We start from the raw sequence: 13,277 nt of genomic DNA, 5'->3' as shown, positions 1-13,277 counted from the left end.
ATAGAGCTCTAGAAAGGTTTGTTGAATATTGTAACTTAGCAGTGAAGGCCATCTTTTTTCCTTTTACCCACCCTTCCTTCCCGTGGGCTGGCCGCAATTGTTCACATCTGGCTTCTTTAAAGCTCGTTTGGATATTGACTTTCTCGAATCACTGTGATGCAGTCAGACTTTTCTGGGCAAAATGGGAGTGGAAGGAAGGTAGATACGGTTTCGTTGTTGTTCGTATCTTTAAATGGCAAGTGATTCTTGTAGTTTAAAAACAAATGGAAAAATTGTGCAAGGAAGTAAAGATACAAGTAGTTATGAAAACAAAATTTTTCTAGGTGATATCAAGTGAAAGCAGTTTTATTAAAAAACATTTTTTACATTGTTAGCACTTTTGAAAGGTATTTTAAATGCAGAAAAGAACAGGTGAATTCTTTATGTGTACTAAATTGCTAAGATTCCTAATGTTTTGTTTTTAAATTACTTGTATACCTTCCATTTTAACCATTTGTATTTTCTGTATGGCACCGCATGTTGTTGTTAGTCCAACCCAGTGCATGTATACGTGTGTATGTTACACTTACGTGTATATTAAAGTTTAGTGTATGTCTCCAAGCTTTTTTACGGCCTGTACCCCAAACCTTACAAGAAATACAGGTTTATTGATGTTTTATGAGCTCTTCTGTGATATTACAGGTAGAGTACCTTGAAGTGAATTAATTTACACTTGGAATGGGCTCATCAGGAGAGTTGAGAGAGGTAGTGGTGGTAGTTCTCTAGATGTAAAAGGGAGGTAAGACAAAGACCTTAAAGGTAATTGTGAATACAGTGGGACAAGCTTAATGTTCCTTAAATGTTTGAGAAATGAAGAGGTGGTGTTGTGTGTGTGTGAGTTGTTTGCTTGTTGTTGTTTTTGGGTTTGTTTTGTTTTGTTCTGGGTTTTTTTAAGGCTACTTAGAATTGTGTATGGTTAGACAGCTCCTCAGTCTCATTTGCAAGAGCTTTGCATGCCTGGGCATCAGACTGTCCTGAGGTTGGAGGTCCCGAAAACAAAGTAGGATGAAGGTATGGTAGCTACTTGGGGAAAAACTGGTCTGAAGGGTACTGCTTGGCAAATTTAGAAAATGCAAGAGTACAAGTCTGATTCTAGAGAGTGGTGTTTTTAACTGCCATCATCACAAAACAACTGATGTTGTGTAACTCCTTGTGTCAGTCAAGACACGCCTTCCCACTTCTGCAGTAGATGAAGGAAGACTTTTTTCTTTGCAATCTTTGCTCATCTTCAGAGCACAGACAGTTTAGAGCATGAAATGTGGTATGGGTCCTATGTAATGACTGCTGTGAAGCTAAGCAGCTGAAGCCTTCATCATAGTGCTTGTAAATACCAGCACTCAACATCAATATTTTTTCATCTCAAGGCGTTCTTGAAGCTTTTCTGTTGGGAAAAAAGATACATTGCTTTTGTTCATGTGAAATCCCATTGATACCTCTGCTGCCACCATAGGTAGGACTTTGGATCCAGAGGCAGTCTTGCGCCCTTTGAACCGGTTAGATTACTAATACTGACAGACAACCATGGTCTGCGTGGTTTCCCATTAGTGGTTGAGAAAGATGCTTTGCTGTGAAATACTGCAGCTAGTTTGTACACACCAAAGGAGCGTTACACCAAGAAGTAATGTAATCAGAAGACTTGAATCTGTGTAAGAGTCTGATTGTCCTGTATCACTTGCAATCCCTTTTCCTCTTTTCCTCCTTTCTTAATCCTTTTTTCCCCTTTCCAAATTTTCCTTTATCCCCTGCCCTCAACTTCTGCCCTGCTTCCCTCGTAAACCCCTGCCTTTAAATCTCCCCCCCCCCCCCCCCCCCGCTTCTCTTTACACGTTTCAGACGTGCCACTTCCTCGTTCTCTCTCCCTCTTATCGAAGCATCAACAGAGGGAGCACTCGGAGCAGTTTCCTGCGTGTGGGGCCACGCTGGCCTCCGGCGGGCAGAGCTGGCTTGCATCAGAACTTCTGCCCGGCCCCGCAGTGTCACTTCGGAGGGTGCTCGCTGCAACGAGAGCCCTGGGGAGTTTAGCTGTTAAATTCTTCGCGACTCTACGGTCCCGTGTCAAATGAAGCATCTTTGAGGCCTGAGCGCAGCAGAAGTTGTATATATTACAAAGGAAGGCGGTGGGTGTGTTTGTGGTTCTTGACTACTCTGGCAGATTTTAAGTTCCCTCTCCAAAATGGTAGAGATTTTGGAGCCTTTCAGCAAAATACCTGTAAGATGGTTTTAAATAGGAGTAGCATGTGTCATTCTTGTCGTCTGTGAACACAGCTCAACAGTTGCAGCTGAAAAAGGAAAAAATACAGGAAAAATGATTGGGGTGATTTTCTTCACTTTGATTTTATTAAGTAAGGTTTTAAGCAGCTATAAAGTGGCTTTATATAGGAAACATGTAAAAATCTTCCCCAACCTGCAAAAAGTCTTTACGGTCCTCCTCGTATAGAGTGTTACTCATTTTAATTCTTTTGTTGTTGTTAGGATGGTGAGGCAGTTGCACTGGAGCTGTTCAGGATCAGATTTCCAGTGGTTTGGTGACAATATTTGTACAGCCTGTGTATGTCTTCAGGGTCAGAGTTCAAGTGGAGTTTTCATAAGCTGTGATAAAATATTTTCAGTAACCTGTATAAAATTTCATACAAAAAGAGCTGGCGCAGAGATTTTTTCCTAGACAAGAAGAGATAATGCCGTTTCTCGCCTAAAAGGTTGTCAGAGGTGCCTTCTAAATGGATCAAGATAGCAGCCTGAAATCAAGAAATAAAAAAAAATATGAATATGTGTGTATATGTAAAAGGCTATGGAAATAATTTCTGATTTTGCAGTCTTTTGTGTGTGTTGGTATCTCTTCTGCTTGCCCCTTTCAAGTAGCTGCTCTTTTCTCATTTTCTCCATTATAGTTGTTTTTTTATGTTAACTGTTGCTTTTAGATCAGAAAGCGTGATAAAGAAGAGAATATGTGAAATAGATGGTTCCTTAAAACAGCAGAATTCTGCTCCGTTTTGTGCTAATTGAAGATTCTTACGTAGAAAATTATGGTATAGCTGCTAGAAAAGGTATTTTTTTTCTGCCTATGTTTAAGGAAGCATATTTGATAATTAAAATTACTTTCTTGAGGAGCTGTTGGATTTTGATAGTAATGCTGAATGCATACATATTTCTGTTTAAACTGCTACTAATGTGATATATACAGTTTATATGTAATGTTATTCAGATTGCTTCTTTTATAATTGCTATTCACTGGATGTTGGAGGAGGGTTTTTTTGAGTCATTCTACCAGCAGCTTATCAGAATTCATATAGCAGAACAGCATTGACCTTGTAGATAATGCATTGACTCCTTTCCCGATTGAAGGGGAAGGGACATGTGTTAGGAGGAGAAAAAGGAGAGCCTGGTAATGTGAAATGAGCAGCTGAAATTTCAGGTCTGAAATGTTAGAGGTCACTGAAGTGCTGAAAGCAGGTTAGCCCTGATGGGATCAAAGGAGAGAAAATAGCCACAGGGGTGGTATCTGTTGTTTTGCTCTGATACGGCTGTTGTAGAGCAAGCTCATAGAAAAGGATGATGGATTTTGTATGGTTCCTATCTGTGTTTGTTGTTGTTTTTTTTTAAATGACAGAATACAAAATCCTGGACCAGGGAGTGGATGTTTTCCCTGGATGCAAAAGCAGGAAGTAGCCATAGGGCGTATTTATGTTCTGTACACTGAGAAATGATGAAAGAATATATTAGGGGGAGGGGAATGAGAGAAGAGGTATTAAGATTCAGTAATTCAGCTAATGTAAAAGTAATTGCTGACAGTCTGCTTCACACAGGGAGGAAACACAATAAAAGCTTTAAGTCTCTAAGTGTGAGAAAATATTCAATACTGCAGTTCAGTAGTCATGGATTCTATTAGCAAATGGAGTTCACACCCCCAACCCCCACCTCCCACCCCCTTTTTATTATTGATAATAGAGAATCATCAGTAGAAACCAAATCTTGAGAATGCAGTGGTAATGTCCACTTGAAAGCTGTGTGATGAGATGACTGTTGTGGTCTCAGCTATGCTTTGTTCCTAATGCAGCTTTGCCTTGGACAAAGTAACATTCCTGGATGATGGGCTGTGGAGGGGGGAAGGGCGACACTGTTCTCATTCTTACAGCAGTTTGTATTCCAATGGGGATGTCACCAAGAATCTGTGCTTCTGTTTTAGGATGAAGAGTTGTCTAGAGTTGTGGATCAGAAATTACGTCTGTGCTGAAACAATTCTCTTTAGCAACAAGGGTAAAGCAGTATAGGAAGCTGAGCAGTTATATGAGGAAAATGTATCCCTAACTTCTAGTTAATCTGTAGTGTCAGTATAAAGTGGTGCCTTTTAACTCTGACTTTGAATTTCATTAGAAGTACTGTACAGAAGGAAAAAGTTCCTCTTTATCTCCTTCTCACTCTTTCATACTGTGCAGCTAATTCACTCTTACGATGGAAACCAGCTCACACCAAAACCAGTGTAAGTCTCTTCATTTATTTGAAGACCAGAGTTAGCACTAGTGTGCAGGTCCCTAGGTAACTAATGCTTTTTCAAAAATGTCAATGGAGATTTGTTGTGTGTGTTGCAAGTCAAGGCCCAACTTGATCCCATGGCAGGGGGGTTGGACTACATGACCTTTAAAGGTCCCTTCCAACCCAAACCAATCAAATAGATCTATCAATATTTAATTAGCTTTCAGTGGTCACACTGCTCATATTTAAAAATTAAGTGTTTTGGGTCCCAAAAGTAATTTGTAGTAAGTGAGTTCATGTGACCTGCCTTAAAAAAACCCCAACCAAAACCAATAAACCCTCTGCAGCAAAATATAATCCCCCTGACATGTTCTGTCCTCTGCTTGCGGTTTCCAGGAACCTGTTTGTTGATTTACAAAGCATCACATTGTTGTTGCTTTTTACTGATAATGAGGTCTCAAAACAAACACACACAAAAATCATTTCTGGGTGTTTTCCTGCTTGTTTTGGTTTTGTTTTGTGGGAGGAAGTTCTTGGAGGTCAGTGCAACTGGTGGTGCTATTCTGTGCTGTATTGACTACCAGTGTCAACATGACTCTCTTTATACATAGCACTGTCTTTCCACATAGCTAGATTTATAAAGGTTTTAGTAGAAAGTAGCAGAAATATTAAAGTATAAATGTACATGTACAGAACTTTTCATTTTTTGAGCCAAATGTAACATCATTCTTGGAGAACTCTCACCTCAGGTTTAGATCAAGTATGTCCTCTCTGTGGTTGCTGATTCATCTTTACCACTGGCTAGAAACATTTTTAATACTCTGGTAACTTGGCAGAGGGGATTTTTTTTTTTTTTTCTGTGACAGGCTTATGCAGCATTTCAAGTTTGCTATCCTTGTGGCACATATAAAAGTGGCAAGCGGCAAGACCTTGGCCTAATTTTTCAGTGTTTTTCTCATTCCTGCTCTTCTTTCTGTGACGTCTCACCAAGCTCTTACTGAGCTGTTAATGCTTTTCTATTTCCCACTGTAAAAAAGCACACCAGGAATTTCAAAGTGTGTCCAGAAAAAGACGCCTTTGTCTTGGGGTTTCATTATGACAGAATTTTTTTCTGTCAAATTCGGAACATTTATAAAGTCTTTTAGCTTTGGCCTTGTGTTTCCAAATGTAAGGATTAATGACTTGCTTTGGAAGAGTGGTGATGCTTAACGCTATCCCAGCTGAAACCAGGACATTTATAAACAATATATGACTGGTGGATGAAGATTACCTAGCTATTTTTTATTTTTCTTTACATTTCTGATGAATGTGTCCTTATTGTTATCAACAGCTTTATGAAAAAATATCGTATCAAGAAGACCTTTCACTCCAGGTGAGACCATCTTAATTTCCTGTGATATAGTCTGGGTACTGTATTTCAGCAAGATACAGAGCTACAGTGTTTGCTGAATACAAATATCCAACTTTTCTGCTTAAATTATCAGGTTTAAAAAAAACCCCACATAAACCATCCAGAGCCCCTCAAGCAACTCCTATGAAAAAAAGCCCAAACCCTGGAAGAACCTAGCTTTGTTCCCATCAGCTTTTAAATGACTGGGCAAAGGGAAGGCAAGGAGAAGTGGGTGCAGAGAGGAAAGCCTTCTGGTCAAGGTTAAGCTTGAGAGGCCTTGCCTTGAGTGCATGATCAAGCAGTTTATGACAATGGATATTTCTGAACTCCCGAGAATGGGCACAAGTACTTACAGGCAGGGTATGGCTCTACTAACTGGGAAAATAAAATTGCACTATGTGAATGCTGACCTGGTGGCAAGAAATGCATACTTCATTTGCTGATATAATGGAAATTTAAATTCCAGTTCTAGGTAAGTATAAAAGATATCTGCAAATTTGGGAGCCATCATGATATTAAGGATTTTTTCCTTAATGGCATGTGCCACACTTTATTCTTCAATTTTAGTTTTTGTTCAAGGAAGCATGAGGTTGGCAACAGTTGATGAGAGCACTGGCTTGGTAGCTTACAAACTTTGCTTGGTTTATACCTGTATTTTTAGATTGCTTGTGGGAAAGAAAAGGTTAATCACTATGCAATCTTGAAATCTGGAGCTGGTCCAGACTTAAATATTTTGATATTGAGGTCAAATGGTTTAAACTGGCTCTAACTAGTAGATTTGAATGTTTTTGATACTTACATGCTTTTGTTGTGTTTTTGTTTAATGAAACAGGTAACATTTAAGTTTGCTCTCATTGTAAGATTCTAAGCCATTTGCTGTATTGAGCTGATCATTTGACTAGTTCAGTCATTAATCTGTCTGATACTAGATTATCTTTTCATCTTGATTTCATTGTTAATTGCTGTATTCTTAATAATGGGAATGTGTTCTTTGTAGCTATTTTTTGTTAGTAACTTTAACAACATAGTTAATTTTTCAGGTGACACAGAACCAAAACTTACTGTGGATTTTGTTTGCTTTCAGCTAGACTATATATTTGACCAGCTTCTCAGTTGCTTCTTTCTTTTTGTAGCAGTCTGAGTCATAGTGACATTGTTGGTCATAGTGAGCCAAGTTTAGTTAACCTGTATAAAACTGTTCCAGCTTTATAGAGGTAGCATGTATCTAACAGAGAGCTTTCTGAGTATAGTTAAAACGGTTTACTTAAGTGCTGTTAAGATGGAAGGTCTTAATACAGCAGAAAAAGTACCTTGTGTGACTTTTTCCTTGATTGAGTGCTGCTGAAGGCTTGAGCTGGGCGTCCTGTGTGATGCAAAGAAGTGTACCTTTGAACAGCCAACTAATTTGTACAAGAACATAATCTTCCTGTTGCAAGAAACAGCCTTTCAACTGGGAGAGAAATCTTACTGCTACTGTTGCTGTCGTCTTTTGTTACAATTGTTTTTAATGTTCATCTCCCTGGACATTCCTCCTCCGTCCAATAGTCTCTTCTAAAATGGGAAAGATCTTTTATGTTCTTTGAAACTTTAAAGTCCCTGGTATCTGCTGATCATTGCATTCATCAAATACCTTCATTTAGCTGTGTTTAAACTAGCTGAAATACACTTGTCAGTTTTACTTGGACCACTGAGGTCAGCTTGCATGGTCTTTGTTCTGTCACCTCATACAGCCTTTCAGAATTGCTTGCTTTGATTTGCATTAAGCACGCTACTTATTCTAAAGACTACATTTTTTTGTGTGTGAAGCACCTATAAATAGGGCTTTTGATTAGCTGACATCTCAATTATCTGGCTGTGGTTCATGGAAGATTGAGATAAGATGCTGTCTAATTCATGATGAACTACAGTCTGACAATTCAAAATTGTGCTGGTTCTGAAGTCATGAGACATCTATTAATATGTATTCCTCCACAATATATTTGATAGTTAGCTCACAGTTGTGCAGAAAACAAGTCTTTGTTCCCGTGTGTTTCTCATTCCTTCACCTCATTCTGTCAGAAAGCAGTTGCTTCTCTTCCTATCACTTCTAGAAGTGCTTGTATGCCTCTTTCCCCTTGTAGGTTGTGTTTTGTTGTTGTTGGTTTTATTTATTAATAGGTCTAGCTCACTTTCTCAGGAAAAGATGCTCTTCACCTGTTTTTTGTTTTGTTTTGTTTTGTTTTTGTCCAGATACCTGATGCTCTGTCATCTCTTCTTTTCATACACGCTTCCTTCAAATTCATCTTCTCTTTCATCTGTGTTTCAAGTGCACTATTTCTGTTTTTAGGAAACTTTCCTATATACTTCACTTACAATCTCAAAACTCCCTATATTAAGATGTAAAGATATACAGAATTCTGAAGACAATGTGGTGTAGAATACAGCGAAATTGTGGGTGGTCCTCCACAAATTTTGCTTCAGAATTATGGAAACAAACCTTCAGCTGGTTTCCCATGAATACCATGTCGGGAAGGAGAAGGATGGCTGGCTTCTAGAGACTATTGGTTTAGTTTACTGAGTGTTTTCAGAATCTGAATTGGTACACTGGAAGGTAAATGCTGAGGTGTGTGTTGTTGCACATTGTGTTTTGCCAGCCACCTTTTCGGTACTTCTTGATGGAAGAATGGAGCTTTTGGTGTGTGGAGAAAAACAGGTTGTGGGAGTTGGCAAAGCCAAATGCTGACATTACGATTTTTTTAAATATGGAGAACTTAAATGCAGGATGTTGCTATTTTAAGTAGAATTTCAGTTCCTGTCTGTTCAAGTCTGTCAGTGTCTCTCTCAAGAAGCAAAACCAAGGAGCTGATGCAAATGCAGCCTTACAAGGCAGAGATACTAAATGCAAGAAATGCTCTTTGTCTCTCTAGACCCTCTGAAATACAGGGTTAGTTTCAGCTTCTAATTTCTGTAGCTCTGAGAGCTTGCATCATTGGAAACCAGGGAAGGTCATTAGAAGATTTTTCAAATGGATGGAGCCCAGGAACCTTTTTCTTAGATGAGGAAGAAGTAGAGCTTTCTGTTTAGCCTTGGAAGAAGTGGTCAAGGGAGATAAGATTCAATGATAGCATTATCTGGCCTGTCTAGTTCTCTTGTTTGTATGGTTTTAACCTGTATGCTGCATCCTGTCACAGAAAAATACTGTGACAACTTCTGAGGAGGTTTTACTTGTCTTGAGTAGAATCTGTCTTACTGTCTCTTCCATGTCCATGTGTTCTGTTCCAGACAGTACCAGTGTGGGTAGTGGAGTGGATGGGAGACGAATATGGTCAGAAGAACAACTACTTACAAAACAATAGGGTTCATTGACTCTTGTTTTTTTCACTTGGGTTCCACAGAGCTCCATCCTGCTGTTTCCTCCCCTTTCTGTCCGCATCCTCAGTGCAGCAATGGGTTCCTCTGTCTAAATGCTGACTTTTGTTTGTGCTTTTGCTCCATACGCAGCTCTGCTGAGCATTCACATTCAACCAGCGCACAGTGGCTCAAATTCCCGATTGGAGCAATGCTGTCACCAGGGCACAAGCTGTTCTTGCTCACAATGGAAGTTGGTAACAAGCTTTCAGATGTACTTGTTTGGTTTGCATCAGTTTTTGCCTTCAGGATTGTTCTTCAAAGGAGGAGCTCTGTGACATCTCTTAGAAGTGAGAGTGAGTGATTCTTCAGGTGGAGGAGACCTCCCGAGTTCTTTAACCTGCTGCCAGAGCCATGTCTTCTACTTGCAGCATAACTCTGCTTTCTGAAAGGCTTTGCCTTGTTCAAAACCCAGAAAATTTCCCTAAGAGAAAATGAAAATAAAAAATGTTAATGGAAGTGCCTTCTTGCCCAGGCCTAATTGACACATGGGATTTTGAAAAGCACCATGAAAGCAAAACAGAGAAGCTAATGGCTGTGGTGTAGAAACATTTTTGTTTGTAAGAGCAAAAAAAAAAAAGAGTATGTTAGTTTGTGAATTCCATTCATGGTGACATCCAGAAGTTGTTACCTGCAGAAACTGATTTTAGCTGAGAAAACAGAGGCAGTAAAGATACCATCGAAAACTTATTTCTCCAGAACTGCATCCTGAATTCTAAAACTGAAATTTGAAAATTTTTTAATGCACAGAGTCAACACATGTTATCTGATATGATCGTTAAGTTTATTCGCCCAAGGGTTGTCTGAAATCTGTGAATCCTTATATGCAGTAATTTCTGTTTCTAAAACAGCATCATTTTTTTTCTCAGCATTATTGCTTTTACCACAGTTTGAAGGAGAATAAAAGAACCTGATGTAAAAAGACAAGTTGCTAAGGATTATGAGCAGCAGTCTTATGAGCCTTCATTATTAATCAAGGAAAAAATATGATACTGGTGGGTGGTAAAGGTGTTATTTTAATCAAATGTGTTCTTCCTCCGAACACTCCTACCCTACCTTCCATTGTTGCTCACACAATTGAGCAAGTTAGGGTTTTGTTTAACACCTTAGGTGGTTTTGGGCTGTTTTTCGGTATGATCTAAAGGTTAGTGGAGATGGTTTAATGCTGGCATATAAATCTTGAAATGGACAATAGTGGTGAAATGTAAATTACCTATGGTCTGAGCTCTTGTACTACGAGCTGTAAGCCCCAGCACACACACAGAGCTTTTATAGCTCCTGTAATGCCTGGCAATCTGTTGTATGTAGAAGCATTATAGTAAGTGTCCTTCCATTTGGCTTATAAATTATGGAACTGCTGAGGAGTTCCATGCTGGGCCTGACCTTCCTCTGAATGCGAAGTTTTTGAGATTGAAATGCTTGGGTTTATGTAAAAGAGGGTTAGAAGAAAAAGAGAAAAAACCTCATTATTTCTCTTCTAAGTCAAATCCTGGTCCTCACTGTTGTACAACACATCTCGGTGAGGTTTTATAATGTATCAGTTAAATCATGGCACTGGTTTGTTGTTTTAAAGTTTGACAGGTCAAATCAGAAGAGCTGCTGCTGGGGTAAATATTTTGCCACTGCTATCTTAAAAATACTAGAATTCCAAGAAACTGAGGGAAAATGACATAGCTTTGAAATTATTATGAGACACCATGTTTGTTTGCTGCTTGCATTACACAGCAAAGGGCTGTAACACAGTCCAAGGATTTTGACTGTATCAAGCTATTGCTGGCAGCAATCTCTTCTTGCAGAAATTGCCACTTTCAGCAGCAGGAATCCTACAACAAGATGTATCTGTGCACCACTTTTCAGCCTAGTTACTTAATGTAAACTCATTTTTATCAGTACTTCAAGCAAATGTGGCTAAGATGCAGAGGAGTATGTGGTGTTCTCCTCATCCTCCTCCTGTGCAAAAGGGTTGCTGCTTTTGGCAAAGACGGGTGATGATAGTAACAGCTTAGGCATCTACAGTGAAATCCTCCGAGCCCATCTGAGATCATATTTATAATTACACTCATGCTTCTAGTCTGTTTTTTAATGAGAGTAGGTGAATGTTACTGTTCTAGAAGCTCTGAAGTTTAACAATTAAACACTATGCCCTACACAGTACAAAGATTGTGAACACGTTGTTGATACATCCTCTTCTCATGTTCCTGGGAGTTAAATAATGCAACATCGTATCACTGAAAAGGTAATTGTTCCCTGGCTTTCCAGATTTTTTACTTTATTTGACCTTTCACCTCAGTGTATATACATGAGCATCTATAGATATTACCAAGGCAACTTTAGCACTAGAATGACATGACAATTATACTGCACTAGTACTTCTGAGCAATCTTAAACAGCAGTTATTTTCATGGCATCAGCTTTTCTATCCTGCTTCCTTTTTATGTTGATATATTAATTCGGTAGCAGTTCTCATGAATTTAGCCAAATGGTAATTATATATAGTTCTAGCTATATTTAGCTGTAAGTAACCTTTCTCCTTTTTGTTCTGAAGATGTAACTAATATCCTTCCTTGCTTCTTAGTTGTCTGAGAATGTAATTGAGAAACTGCAAGAGTAGCATTACCAACAAGTTTTTATGAATATATAGTTTGTCAAACGGCAATTAATTGTCTTTACTTGGCTTAAGTTACAGGCTGTTTCTCCTTTCCTGTTTATCCCAGCAATGGTTATAATCCTTTACACTTCTCAGAATTTTGAATTATTTTTATAGATATTGGAGGAGGCAGAAACTCACGTTAAGATGACAGCGTTAAATTTTCCCCTCTGAATCTAATGTCTTCCATTTCTTCTGGATGTCTTCTTGTGTGCATGAGTATCTGAGGGGGAGAACAACGTTAAAACAAGTGAACCAACTCTCAAGACAGTTTTGCCTCTAAGAGGCACTGCGTTATATCAGTTACACGTTAAAGCAGTGCACATTGTCTACGAACTTGATGACAATGTGAATCAGAAGTAAGTTTGTGAATGTTGTGTACTGCAAGCATCTGCTGTAGTTGGGAGGTACTCTCATTGATAGAACCGGTGAATTATGGTAACGTGAATCTTTTTCAGTAGCAAGTCTGATTCTAGCAGTTTCTTGTCTGAGGCAGAAGGATCACTTTGCCCCGCAGGAAAAGATGAATTAATATGTGGAATACAAGTGCTTTCCAGACTGCCAGCCACATGAATACCAAAGATTATCTGTGCAATCTCGCTCTTTCAGAAGGGTTAAGGAGATTTGGCCCAATAAAATCTAACATGGATTGTTGGATTGAAAGCGGTATATAAGGGAGCCTTTGGGAATATGGATGTAACTGCTGCTGCCATTCAGAACTATCACAACAATCTTTTCTTTCTGTGCTTACTCATTGATGCATGCGCATGAACATCTCTGATGATCAGATGTACTTTGGCATATTGTTTAAAAATTTGTTGATAGTCAGAGATATGAGTGTGACATAATAAATTCAGTGAGAGGTAACTACTGCGGCAGGCCTAAGAAAAGCTTAACAAATTCGTAACATTTGTTAGAAGTACCTGCCTGAAGTTGTTTACCACACAATTGCTATGAGATGCCTGTTTGATATGGAAATGCCCCACGTATATATAGAAATCCAAATGTGCTGAATTACTCTTACTCTTTTCCTAACTCTAAATTCAAGATTCTTGCAATGAATTGTGGTCATACCAAATGCCTTAGCTGGAATATAAAGTATTTCTTGTCCTACTGGGTAAATTCCACTAGAATAACTTGGTGCTTGTGTTTTTAAAAGCTGGAAACAAGCATACCTCTTGGAAAAACAGAAAACTAGCTCTTTTCCTGGAGGACAGCTGGGGCATTATGTCAGCTGGAGTGGCTTCAGCTCTGCTGCTGCCCAGAGAAGAGTCACATCAGGACAGCCCTAGGCCAAATGTTCACTCTCTCTTCCAAATTAGATTTTGGTTGGGGTCCTCTGCA

At 38.9% G+C, this 13,277-nt stretch overlaps 1 protein-coding gene across 3 annotated transcripts in view; it reads left to right on the top strand.

The window, feature by feature from the left end:
• Window positions 1-13,277, top strand: part of SH3KBP1 (SH3 domain containing kinase binding protein 1) — a 232,069-nt gene that overhangs the window by 2,196 nt on the left and 216,596 nt on the right. The window contains exon 1 of one of the 3 annotated variants that reach the window (XM_027778946.2): window positions 1,957-2,156. The exons of the other annotated variants lie outside the window; for them this stretch is intronic. The gene's annotated coding sequence lies outside the window, so the exon portion shown is untranslated. Of the gene's footprint in view, window positions 1-1,956; window positions 2,157-13,277 lie in introns of those variants that run through there. 3 annotated transcript variants of the gene reach the window in all.

This window comes from Falco peregrinus, chromosome 4 (genome assembly GCF_023634155.1).
Source record: "Falco peregrinus isolate bFalPer1 chromosome 4, bFalPer1.pri, whole genome shotgun sequence".
Classification (NCBI taxonomy): domain Eukaryota; kingdom Metazoa; phylum Chordata; class Aves; order Falconiformes; family Falconidae; genus Falco; species Falco peregrinus.
This window is presented reverse-complemented; position numbering and strand designations above follow the sequence as displayed.